Consider the following 14,755-nt stretch of genomic DNA (forward strand, 5'->3'; position numbering starts at 1 on the left):
TGCTGAAGAATTACAGACCCATCTCGCTGTTAAGCCATGTTTACAAATTGTTCTCGAGAGTCATTACGAATCGTCTCGCTAATAGGTTTGACGACTTCCAGCCTCCCGAACAAGCCGGTTTCCGAAAAGGCTTTAGTACCATAGACCACATCCATACGCTGCGGCAGGTTATACAGAAGACTCACGAGTATAACCAGCCACTATGCTTAGCGTTTGTGGACTATGAAAAAGCCTTCGATTCGGTGGAAACCTGGGCTGTGCTAAGGTCATTGCAGAGATGCCGAATTGATTACAGGTATATCCAAGCGTTGAAGTGCTTGTACGAAAACGCCACAATGTCAGTCCGTATTCAGGATCAGACTACGAGGCCAATCCAGTTGCAGCGAGGAGTGCGTCAGGGAGATGTGATCTCTCCGAAGCTATTTACCGCCGCACTGGAAGACGTCTTTAAGCTTCTGGACTGGGGCGGACTTGGCATCAACATCAATGGCGAGTACATCACTCAACTGCGGTTCGCGGATGATGTAGTCATCATGGCACAGACTCTGGATGACCTTAGTACCATGCTCAATGACCTCAGCAGCGTTCCTCAACAGGTGGGCCTGAAAATGAACATGGGCAAAACAAAAATAATGTGTAATGCTCATGTATCGCTCCACCCAGTTATAGTTGAGAACGCTGCACTCGAAATTGTAGACGAATACGTATACCTAGGACATATGATCCAGTTAGGTAGGTCCAATTTCGAGAAAGAGGTGAACCGTCGAATCCAACTCGGCTGGGCTGCATTCGGGAAACTTCGCGACATCTTTTCGTCCGAAATTCCTCAGTGCCTGAAGACAAAAGTCTTCGAACAGTGCGTGTTGCCAGTGATGACCTATGGTTCCGAGACTTGGTCGCTAACTATGGGCCTCATAAGAAGGCTCAGAGTCACACAGCGGGCGATGGAACGAGCTATGTTAGGAGTATCTTTGCGTGATCGAATCAGAAATGAGGAGATCCGCAGAAGAACCAAAGTCACCGACATAGCTCAACGAGTTGCGAAGCTGAAGTGGCAATGGGCGGGGCACATAGTTCGAAGAACCGATGGACGTTGGGGTCCCAAAGTGCTGGAATGGCGACCCCGCACTAGTAAGCGCAGTGTTGGCCGACCCCCCACCAGGTGGACTGACGACATCAAGCGAGTCGCAGGGATTCGCTGGATGCAGGTGGCTCAGTATCGTGATGTTTAGAAGTCCTTACAAAAGGCCTATGTCCTGCAGTGGACGTCCATTGGCTGATATGATGATGATGATGAAGAGCACATATAGTTTTCTAGTATGTTTTCTACTTTAATTGTAGCAATGATTTTATGCAAATTTTTCACAACATCCCAAAATTTTATGTTGCCTTCTATATTATATTCCGTTTATTTTAAATGTATTCTGTTGGATAGGTAAGATAAAGTTTAGGATCAATAGAAAACATATCTCCGGTGACCCAATCAGAAATAGTTCTGCATATGAAAGCCAATTTTGTTTGTCCGAAATAAATTTAAGTATGAAATGATGTTAAAGTATACGGATTCCGGATTGGTACTATATTTACAAAGAAAGATGTAAATTATTAAGTCCTCAAACCGCAGGATCGATAAGAAATCGTCCTAAAATGTAAATATTTTGGGATAGTACCTACACTCGTAGAACATGTACACTCGTTAATGCTTAACTCTGAAGTTGCTCTACCTAAATATTTGAAGTTAAAATGCAGAAGAATTTTGGTTATCTATACTTAATATTTATTATAAAGTGGAAAACTTTGTTTGTAATGAATAGGCTCAAAAACTACTAAACCGATTTTAAAAATTCTTTCATCATTCGAAAGCTACATTATCTACAAGTTATATAGGCTAAATTTTGTTTTGAAAAAAATAGGGTTCCGTAAGATATTTGGGTTTTTCGGACGCAAGGTGTAAAACGTCAACCAGAAAGTTACTTACCTATTGTGCGTACGCTGCCTAAACTATAAAAGATAGAACCATAAAATGTTCTAATTAATTGTGGATCTTAAAAATATATACAAAAAAACCGCGATATCTTTGTCGAGTAAGGCACAACAACTATTTTTTTATTTAAAAATTTAGTTTTTTTTGGACTATGTACATTTAAACGCATTTATTTTACTCATGCTATTAATCCTTATCAATATACGGAGGAGGATGAAAATGCACACCCCTTTCGGTTTCTACACGACAACGTACCGGAACACTAAATCGCTTGGCGGTACGTCTATGTCGATAGGGTGGTAATTAGCCACGGCCGAAGCCTCCCACCAGCCTGACCTGGACCAATTAAAAAAACCTCAGTCGGCCCAGTCGGGGACCGAACCCAGGACCTCCGTCGAATAAATCCACCGAGCATACCACTGCGCCACGGAGGCCGACAAAAAAAAAAGTAACGATTTCCTGTAAATAATTTGGGCTTGCTAAAACAATTTCCCGGCGACCATGATTAATTTTGTTCATGAGTTTATAAATATTTACTTGTTATTATTAGGAAAAGTTTAAGTGATTTTCTCAACTGCCTGGTCCTTTGGGTTGTTGATATTGCGAATTTTTGATCAAAACATTTATAATTTGTTAGGGAAAGTTACTTTGAACTGAACAATAGGTATGTATTCGCCAAAGTACTTTGTGACTTTGTCAATGTGAACTCTATGATTAAAAATACATTCTCAGGACTGGTTTTAATGAAACACGACCTATGTTATGTTGGTTGGTGTTGTGGTCTAGTCTAGAGACATTCTTATTTCATTTAATACTTAAATATCTTTATTGCAACAAAAAAATATTTATATGGAATATTCACAATCTTAAAACTTAAGAGCGCGCAGCGCGTCGGTACGATATGGATAAAATTCGAAGCGCAAACGAGACGCCGAATTATGACTTTTACTCGAGTGAAAAGCACGGAGCGATTGACGCGCGACGCAAATTTTATGTCATGGGCGCCAAAACCATTTTTATTTTAATTGCAAGTAAATTAAACAACATAACGAAAAACAAAATGGGCATGTTCAAGATATATACCTAATTTTCTATACAAAACAAAAATTTAAGAAAATAAGTTTGCTTTTCCTGAGATTGAAAGCAAAATGTGATCAAAACATGTATTTTTCAAAAAAATAAACTACCGAGAAAAGTTTTACAAATTGTGTATTTTGTATAGTCATAACGAAGCACTTTGAAATATCATTTACCCAAATATCAGGCTCCTAACTTTTCCAGAATCTGAGATCCAGAACCATTTGTAACCACCAAATTACATATTGCACACTCTTAAAAATACATTCTCAGGACTGATTTCAATGAAACACGACCTATGTTATGTTGGTTGGTGTTCTAGTCTAGTCTAGAGACATTCTTATTTCATTTGATATTTAAATATCTTTATTGCAACAAAAAATATTTATATGGAACATTCACAATCGTAAAACTTAAGGATAAAATACAGTGCAAGAGGCGAATGGCACCAATTCAAGCTCCAAAGAAAAAAGAGCTAAGAAAGTTTATAAAATGGCCAATCCACGCTTTTAAAGTACATACTAAAGGTTACGTAAAGAACTAAGATAAACTATTCGATTAATTAATTGTTTATGTTGCAAGCAAAGCGGGAACAAGAACAATATTATTTATTAATTTTATTAAAGTAGATAGAAGCACTTTTTCAATTAAAAATTACTCCGTTTCCTGTTTGTTGAACTACCGTTATTAATTAACTAGGTATTCCTGTGGGAGTCGGGAAGGAAATATTTTTATAATGTTGAAATAGCACAAAGTGTATTATAGTAGTTAGTTAATTAAGACTTCAAGGTGTGTTCAGAATTGCTGAATTAGCTTTGTATGATATCTAACTTATTTTATTATTTCTATCTCTATCTAACCTTCTCTAACCTAATAATAAAATAAATACTTGGTATTTTTTTTTTCGATTAAAAGAACTTACTTCGCATATAGCTATTAGCTCAGTGAATATGACCTCTACCTTCGATTCGGAGGACGTATGTTCGAATTCGGCCCGGAGCATGCATCTCTAACTTTTCAGTTAAGTACATTTCACGAAAATAAATATCAAGTGGTTCAAACGATGAAGTATAAACATCATGAGGAATTCTGCATATCTGAGAATTTTCTGAATTAGTGTGAAGTCTGCCAATCCACATCATGCTCAACAGTGAGACGAATATGAGTTGTCTATGATGATGATGATGATGATGATGATGAAGATGATGATGATGATGATGATGATGATGATGTCGATGATGATGATGATGATGATGATGTTGACTTCACATATTATTTGCGCAAACACTTATCTTATTTATAGAGAAGTAAAATTTGTAAGTTAGTGAGGTTGTAGGGGGTAACCTGAGGATCTACTAAAATGATTGTGAAAATTCTTTTACCAACAAAAAGATTACCTGTTTGATTGATTTTGGTTTGTTTTTCCACTTAATTTGTTTTTGTAAAGTTATGTTTTGCTGGTGTAATAGTGTTTTTATTATTATTAAAGATATATATATATATATATTTGTTTTCTATTGTTTCTTTACCTAGTAATAGTAATATAGGCTAAGTAGGTATATTTTATTCCCGTATTCCTACGGAAACGGAAACTACACGGGAAACAGTTGCGAGAATATTAAAATTGTAGAGAGTAAAAATAAATAACGAGGGCCAGTTAAACATGATCTGCGGTATCGTGGGACGATAAATTTTAATATATGCGGATTCCCGCTTAGCCCTATTTGCGAGACTTGGAAATTGGTTGATAACGCGGAATACCCTGGCAACTTTAACATGAATCTTTGAATATCCTGTTACACGGAATATGGCGTTGATTTAATTTTTTTAGGGTTCCGTAGCACAGAAGGAAATAATTCTTAAAGTTTCACTGAATTGTCCGTTAGTCAGTCTGTCAATACCCTTTATCTCGGGAACGCGTGGAGGTATCGAGATAAAATTAAAATCAAACTTCTAAGTAAACGTAAAACACTTATTTATGTCTGTTATATAATGGGGGGCATTGTAGTACGATTGTTTCTCGTGCAATGACGTGATGCTAAATTCTACAATAAACAGCACGAGTCCCACAATCTCTAATTAGGTGCAGTGGCATACAATACTTTTCTACGACCATGATAAAAGAAATAAAAGAATTAACAAAATTTAGGTTTATAATATTAAAATGGCGTTGGCCATGACCTCTTTGATTGATTGGAGTGGTCCACTAGATTTGTCTCATATGAGTAGGTAAGCCTGAATTATTGTAGCCATGGAACTATTTAAAAATTTAAAAAAACAGCATTGTAGCATGATTTACCCGTGTGGTAATGAACATTACCACATTAGTACTACCTGTTGGAGTGATTAGCTTTGTGATATGGTATGGTAATATACGTAATCAATTTATATGGATTACGTAGATTACGAAATGGGAGTAGAAAAAATACGTTTACAAATTTCGAATCATTCATCATTCATCATCATTCTCAACCCATATTCGGCTCACTGCTGAGCTCAAGTCTCCTCTCAGAATGAGTGGGGTTAGTCCACCACGCTGGCCCAATGCGGATTGGCAGACTTCACACACGCAGAGAATTAAGAAAATTCTCTGGTATGCAGGTTTCCTCACGATGTTTTACCTTCACCGTTTGAGACACGTGATATTTAATTTCTTAAAATGCACACAACTGAAAAGTTGGAGGTGCATGCCCCGGACCGGATTCGAAGCCACACCCTTCGTAATCGGAGGCAGAGGTCATATCCACTGGGCTATCACGGCTCTTAAATTTCGAATACAAGGCCTTAAAAATATACCTATTTGAAACTTTATTTGACATTATACACGTCAATCAGAGTTTTAAAGTGAAATGGTTTACATTAGAAACAATTTGGATGTTAATTAAAAGCGCTATCAAGATTTATTGGAGTAACTTCGTCAATTTGCCTAAAAGTCATTAAAAGTTAATAGACGAGGAGGCGTTGCGAAGACGTTTTTGATGTCTGTAACGAGACAAATTTGTTTGGGAATAGTATAAAGGTATATTTGAGTCCGTAAAGTACTTACTGTCATGCTTATTTTAGACCCAAAAGAAGTGTTTCTTTGTGTCAGTTTCAAGAGATAATCAAGTTAAGTATTTTTTAGGCTTATTATTTGCTCTAGGATTTTTTTTATTCTCTACAAGTTGACTACAATCTCAGCTGATGGTAAGTCATGATGAAATCTAAGATGGCAGCGGGCTAACTTGTTAGGAGGAGGATGAAAACCCACACCCTTTCGGTTTCTACACGACATCGTACCGGAACGCTAAATTGTTTGGCAGTATGTCTTTGTCGGTAGGGTGGTAAATAACCACGGCCGAAGCCTCCCACCAGCCAGATCTAGACCAATTAAGAAAACCTCAATCGGCAAAGCCGGGGATCGAACCCAGGACATCCGTCACGTAAATCCACCGCGCATACCACTGCGCCACGGAGGCCGTCAAAATGATGACCAAGAAGTGAATTAAATGTTTTTATTTGCGTTTCTTGCGAGTGGATTATCTACTACATAGAGGCGATTTACCAGTTAAAGACAGACAATATATACAGTTTGCTTTTTCGTAACAAACCCGTTACAAATTGCATATACATATACTATTACGGAGAACCCTATTACTAAAGGCATAGGGTTCATAATCGCTCGCCCATATCTAGTTATTTACAATTTGAATAGTATACGATCTTTTGTTATTGTTATTTGTCGAATTTCGTAGAATAAACAACACGTGTATGGGCGTTTCCAGAATGGTCTGGAATCATTCTGACGGGTATAAATAAAACAATACACGACGGACGTGACAGTCGTGGCAGTTAACCTTCGGAACGAAGAGAAGTAACATAAAGTGATACCAGCGATACAAGTGACTAATAGTGAGCTATAGTGAGCCTTTGGAAAGGTGTATTGATAATCGGATTAAGGAGTGGAATAAAGTCTCATACGAATCACCAAGTGTTTCATTCCAAATCTTCGAAAACTTGTTCGTAACAATATCTAATAGAGACATTATTATTTTACAAGTAAGAATTCTTTTTAATTAAAATGAAAAGTTACTTAATGTACCTACTTATCTAGTAAATCAAGGCATTACCAACTGAGCCATAGAGATTGTCATCCTACGCACGGTAATATAATACCAGGGTCAAATTTGACACCAAAAATGGATTTAACCCATAAAAATGTTCTACATAAAGTAAGCTATTAAATTTGATTGCGAGTGTTCCATCATATAATGCTGACACAAAAATGGAAGCAACGTTTTTGAAGCTGGAATATTTCAGCGAGTATTTTATATTATGCGTGGGTGTATTATATAACTAGTTTGATTAACATGCGAGAGTCTGAATTCATGTATTAATAGTATATATATTTATTCCAGACATGGTATTTTCAGTAGATAATATTTTGAAACTAACAAGTAGCAACATTCCTGAATTGCTTAGTGCTTTATTTGCACTGGGTTATGAGGTATGGATTATGAATTCGCGTCTTGAGATGGTTGTAAAAATTATAGGGTTTATCGCAAGATTTCGCAGTAACAGGCTAAGACAAATAAGCTACTAACGTAAGGAGCTTTTAGATTACTACTGTAATTTCGATGTGTGAGTTTACCTCGTCCCTCTCAAAAACGACAGACAATTTTGTTGACAGTAAATATGAGTACATAACTAATTAACATACATCTGTGATATACGCATTAGGATTCCTTGTATTGTGAATTGTTCAATCCTGCTAATATTATAAACGCAAAAGTTTGTATGGATGTTTAGATGTTTGTTTGTCTTTAACGCCGCAACTACTGAAGCGATTTGGCTAAAATTTGAAATGGGAATAGATTTTACTCTGGATTAACACATAAGCTACTTTTAATCCTGGAAAAATCCATGGTTTCCGAGGGATTTGTGAAAAACTAAATTTGACGCAGACGAAGTCGCTGGCGACCAACCGCTAGTTGATATATTTGGTTTTAAACTATCGATAAAGTTAATGTTGGAATTAACGGTTCAACATACTCGAGTAACACTAACAACTTTGCTATTTCGGATTTTTCAAATTTGAAAACAAATGAAAAACGCAATGGTTCACAGCTGTAAAAATATAATCTTTAATTAACCTATATAGAAATAATCATCCCAAAAACCATCAATGTAAACCTTACCGGCATACATGTTAAAAAAATCGTAACTGATAAATACATTTCATATCATAAATGTTACAATTAATCAGAGAAAATATTAATTTGTGTCAACAAAGGCTTTTGCCTGTACGCTCTCAATATTTCCACGTTTTTCGTGGAAATTCATCGTTTGATATTTAAATTGGTTTCACTTGACGTCACATATATCACAGTTATTGATGTTAGCGATGAATTATTTTGTTTATAATTTAAAAGGAGCAGGAAATACATTTTGAATGGAAACAGAATTTACACGTAGGTTCCGAATCGAAGGACAATATTTTATAAATTTATGATCATCATCACACTGCCACAATAAACTATATATTATTAAAGGGAAAATGTATTATATATAAGGCTATTATTTTGCCGGTGAAAACCATAATCACCGCATTTTGTAAAAGCCAGAATTCAAAGAAAAGTAATAACTGCCTAAGATTTTTCGTGGTTTTAGTGCTAGATAGATAGTCCAGAGGACGTGATCTGTATTTCTTAGTTAAATTTAAATTTCGAATTCTGCTGAATTTGTAAGAGTCGCCACGTCATACATGCAATATGATTTTGAATTCTTAATTCAATGTCTACCGCGAGAACCGCATGCTGTAGAGATTTGAATTTAGAATTCAGCATGAAGTATTTGCTATACACTCGTAGCTTCAGGCATTAGTTAGGTGTACTAAAGACTGCATTGTTGCAGTACTTTTTATCGCTCACTTTAAGGCTTGACGCACACGGGCCACCGACCACAGCTAACAATGGGTAGCGACTAACAGTTGACATTATTTGTCACACTTTTTATGAACTAATCGGCTAGCTGCTAAAGATGCTGTTTCTTGCTACTACAGTGTCGGACTCAATTAAGCATTGACTGTCTTACGCGTCGCGCGTTTTTATGCACGTAGACTCATCAGTTGCTGTCTCAGACCAATTATAGAAGGACCAGTAACGCACCCGCATTCACAAACGAAATTTTCTGTCATTATCTGAGGAAAACGAGCTTAGATTTGAATATTTCTTTTACCAAACTAAAAGTTTTTGCCCATTTTTTATACCATTCAGGAATTTTTACGGAGCTCTTTAACCGACGAACACGATTACAATTATGAAACATCTATGCTATGGAGACAGTTTTTATAATCGCATTAGATCGTTGATCATATACTTTGATAGAAAATTAAAGTCTAGCGAGGCAGGTCCTATACAATAATTGGTCTGAGGTTGCTTGTAGATGGCCACACATAACGCCGATATTCGCTACTAACTTAACCCATTAGCGTCATAAATGCCTGTCGCATACATCATCAGACATCACAAATACCATGGAGAAGAATATACTCGTACTCATACTAGACGACCTCCTTGGGGCAGTGGAGTGCGCTGTGAATTTACAAGACGGTGGTCCTTGGTTCGATCCCCGGCTGGACCGATTGAGGTTTTCTTAATTGGTCCAGGTCTGGCTGATGGGAGGATTCGGCCGTGGCTACCATTCTACCTGCAAAGACGTACCGCCAAGCGATTTAGCGTTCCGGAACGATGTCGTGTAAAACACTAAAGGAATGTGGATTTTCATTCTACTCCTGAAAATTTCGCCCGCTTCCATCGTAGATTGCTGTAGGATGCTGAGTTAGGGCCTTTTTCTAGGTTATGCCACATATTGTAGGGCGTTCTTTTTTTATTGCTCTAGCTATAAGCTATATATTTAAAATTTAATACGTGGCAGAACCTAAAAATAAAGATATTTCTTTCTTTCTTCTTTCTAGTCAAGTTACAAGTCAAGTAGAGTTGTGTGAATAAAAAAAATAAAAATGCCCATCTGAAATAAATTACTGCACAGAGCGGTTTAAAACATTAACTAGTGGTCATCTCATCCAATTTACTTGATGCTGTAAAAGCGACGGTGGCGCGATAGTCACCTGTACGCGATAGTCACCTGTGCGCGATAGTCACCAGTTCCCAGTGGCCCGTCCGCGCCAGCCCTAACAGTGTGGGAGTTTATGATAACCTTTTAGTTAGTATTCCACTTTGATATTTGTGTTTCAAAAACACTGAAATAAACCTGCGTAGTACGTAGGTACATAATGACCACTCGACCAAGTTGTAAATAACCACAACTCTCGATACTTAGTTGTTGAATTTGTTCTATCTCAATGACGCTTTTGAGAGTCGGAACGTGGAAAGTGTACGGTCAATTATTTAATTAATATATTTAAACGCAATATAATACATTGTTACAACATATGATTTATTTTTAACGACTTTGTGTGCAAATCTACTTTTTTTGTTATAAAAATAATTCTGTAACTGTTTGTTAGATACGAAAATTAATTAGAACAAAAATATGATAGTATATAGACAGAAAGACAAAAATTTTCCTTATCTAAAATACAATTCTTGTACTTGATAATTATTTCTAGGTATTAGTTTTAATTTTAATTTATTTTAATTTTGTAGTTGTAGTTATATTTCCTTATATTTTATTTTTATAATAAGTTTAGCTAATTTAAGTATTATCTTCATTAATAAATACTATTCTCATTCTTGTACTAATATTAGTTAAAATCAACTTAATTAAGTGAGAGTGAAAACTCAATAAAAAAAATAAGAGAAAATATATTTTTTTATTCTTTACAAATTAGCCCTTGACTACAATCTCACCTGATGGAAAGTGATGATGCAGTTTCAGATGGAAGCTTAGTTGTTAGGAGGAGGATGAAAATCCACACCACTTTTGGTTTCTACACGACATCGTACCGGAACGCTAAATCGCTTGACTGTACGTCTTTGTCGGTAAGGTGATAACTAACCGCGGCCGAAGCCTCCCACCAGCCTGGACCAATTTAGAAAACCTTAATCGGTCCAGCCAGGGATCGAACCCAGGACCTCCGTTTTCTAAATCCACCGCGAATAGCACTGCGCTATGGAGCCGTCAGTAGGTACCTAGTAACGACAACTGAACTTTTAATATTAATGGAATAAAAAGCTAAGTTTTATGTGTGAGTGACTTTTCAATTGAAATCCCATGTATACCTAGTTACAACTTACAAGAGTATACCCACTTTGTGGTGACCGACAGATGTTTACCGCAGGGACAAGTATGAACATTTCACTCTAGAAAGCTTTTTGACAGTATCGACATATCCTAACACTGTTGTCATTCTTACACACGTGGGATTTACATCAGAAATACTTGGTGATGCTACGTGGATTCGTTGGTTTTTCGTAGAAAATAGCAAATTCATGAAGTCACAATTATATTATTGATAAATTCCTGAGATGCTTGGAAGCCATTGGATCAGCTTCCACCTCCACACAGTCTAACCGTAAAAAGTAAAAGAAATTGTAATGATTTTAAGCATTTTATTTTATTTATTTATTTATACTTTATTGCACCAAACAAAAACAATAACAAAGAAAAACAAAGGAAAACATAGAAAACAAAAGGCGGTCTTATTGCTTATAGCAATATCTACCAGACAACCTTTGGATAAAGGAATTGTAAATTTTAATAACGTAAGAGTTTTCAAAAGACCGAATGAGTTTATTTACGGTTCTACTCAGCAGAACCTGCCTTCCAAACCGATGGTAGAGTCTCTACAAACAGTCAAATTAGTTTCCAAAGTGCTTGTAAGCTAAGCCTACATGAAAAAAAAAAAATTATTTAAGCTAACTTATCCTAATAACTGTACAAATCATGGTGGCAAGAATACTACTGGCTGCATTTCCGCGCTGGACAGCCAGGCTGATCCTTTGCGCAAAAAATGAGCCAGCCCTTCTGTCATCAGTCGAGGCAACTAGCCGCGGTAAAATGATTCGGTGAATTTTTTTGGCACTGCGACTCCATGGCCCAAGAGTCTCCATGGCAAAAGGTACAAATATGTAACTCTCTGTCAGAGACGTTTCAGCTTTTTCTGCTGCGGCTCCCGGTCTTGATTCTATCTCCCTGATATTACACGGTGCTAATGTGTCGACGCATGTAGCGTCCCACATTAGGGCCCGCCCCATTTCCCAGGTAACCAGCGTCAATCCATCAGGTATCTTGCCATCATCCCGACTAATTCCTGACGGCTCGATTAGCGCAGGAATATTTTTATTTTAAATCAATTATTCAATGTACAATATCGCCTTAGTATTTGTGCCAATAAGATCAGACCATCAATCTCCTATTAAGGGGTCAATGGATCGCACGTAAGAAGAAACAGTTACACACAAAAATAACATAATTCCATACGCACAAAGTCACAGCTATCTACTAGTAAATCATAATAACATTAGAAATCAATAAAAAACTCTTCGCAAGGAATAGCGTAGTAATTTATAATACAAACAAACCATCGGTGCCTGTGTAACCCTATTAGCAAGAAAAATTGCTCAAGGGTACTGAGAATATCTTTTTCGCTCTAATAAAGACAAATATGAATGTCTGAGGTCTGAGCACGATGAGAGGTACTCAATATTACATATTTAAAATGGCTCCTTTTATTACATTATGTACACGTCCGCGAAAAATTTAAATAAATACTTAATACACACATCACTACCTAGCCTCAAAATAAGCGCGAAGCCTGTGTTATGGGTACTCAGTGGCGTAGCCTGGGCTAGGCGGTGGAGTGCCCCGGGGCTAGGGTTGCCAGGCCATAAAATGCAAAGGCCGGACTTCAATCAATCAATCAATCAATTTATTTCTTTGCAGATACATGCATTATTTATACAGGTGGTCGGTAGATGTAGATAGTAAATATATCTTGCCAATTAGGCATGCAAACTATTTATTAAGTATTTAATGATTCAAATGACAATTTCACCATTTAAAATTTACATCTTTACAATTAAAATATGTATGAAAATAACAATAATATACTTCGCACTATATAAGGCCGGACATTTTGCCCTAAAAGTCGGACATGTTTTTTTATTGCCAAACTTATTGTTTTTACAGCTGGGCTGTTGAAAAAAGTATTTATACGTGATGTAAAGTAAGGATGAGATCGAAGATGGGGTGTGCCAGATATATGCATATTCGATATTTATTAAAAGATGGATATCATATTTATAATACTCATAATTATATAATCATATTTATAATAATGATCGCTACTAAGCGATAAGGCCGCCTTTTGTATTCTACTTTTTCTTATGTTTCTGTTTTGCTTGTTTTCTTTTATTTTTTGTGGTGTACAAATAAAGAGTATTAAATAAAAAAACTCGTTTACGAATTTGAAATGTTTATTAAGTTAGCGAGAATCGCCACTCTGACATAAAGCCTGACAAAAGCCGGACAGGCCGAACATGTACATATTTGGCCGGACGCGACCGCAAAAAGCCAAACATGTCCGGCTAAAGCCGGACACCTGGCAAGCCTACCCGGGACAAGCTCAGAAATCTTACCAGAAAATCTCGATCAAGCTGATTTTTCGAAAAATTCTCCCATTTTCAAAATAAATATGACAGGTTAACGTGGCTGTTTAATATTTTTATTACTTACACTGCACTGCACAAAAAAGAGATGGTGATAAAGAACCTTAGCATTTTTGTAATCCATAATAATATTATAAATGTGAAAGTGTGTGTGTCTGTCTATCTGTTTATTTGTCCGTCTTTTATGGCAAAAAGGAGCAACGAATTTACGTGATGTTTTTAGTGGATATAGTTGAAAGGATGGAGAGTGAAATAGAATATTCTATCCCCTCACTTCCATATAGAGTATGGGTAGGGTAGGGGTAGCTTAGGAGTAGGGTAGGGTAGGGATAGGGAAGAAGTACGTTCAAAGCGAAGCTTGACCGGATCCGCAAGTATTTTGTATATATTTAGGTTTCCGTAAATATCACGTACACAAAGTTCGAGGTCATGAATAAATATTTGGTTCCTGCGTCCAAGAACCTTACTCGTAGGTATATTCTGAAAGCGGTCATCAGAGCAGCGAAGTAATTTCATGCGAACTGTACAATGTACATTTGAATATGTGAACGAACACAATAACTAGATCAATACTAACCGTATACATAATGTGAACATTAATTAATAACGTTCTAAGAGCCTGTGATAGCTAGATCTTCGTCAATTAGTGCACACCTACTTTAGCCGTAAACACCGTAGATATATACTCAGAGGCACAATTATCCGCCCACTTTATTATATCGCGACATATTAAAATGGGTGGATAATAGTGTGCCTCTGAGTATATTATAACGGCCATGTTTGTAAACATGCATTTAGATTGAAGCCTCAATTTTCATCAAGGTAAAGTGCACCTAATCAATGCTATTTAAAGTTTACTATACTTAAAAAAACTGAGGTTTAAATCTTAATCCATGGCATCCATCATCTTTTTATATATGGCCGTAACTTTATACCCGGCGCAAAGTTTACACGAATCCATACAAATATTATAAATACGAAAGTGAGGCTGTCAGTAACTTTTCACAAACAACTGTTTTTCTGTCTGTCTGTAACAACTAAACCGATTTGAATTAAATTTGGTATAGAGATAAATTGGACCTTG

The sequence above is a fragment of the Bicyclus anynana genome, chromosome 19 (genome assembly GCF_947172395.1).
Source record: "Bicyclus anynana chromosome 19, ilBicAnyn1.1, whole genome shotgun sequence".
Lineage (NCBI taxonomy): Eukaryota > Metazoa > Arthropoda > Insecta > Lepidoptera > Nymphalidae > Bicyclus > Bicyclus anynana.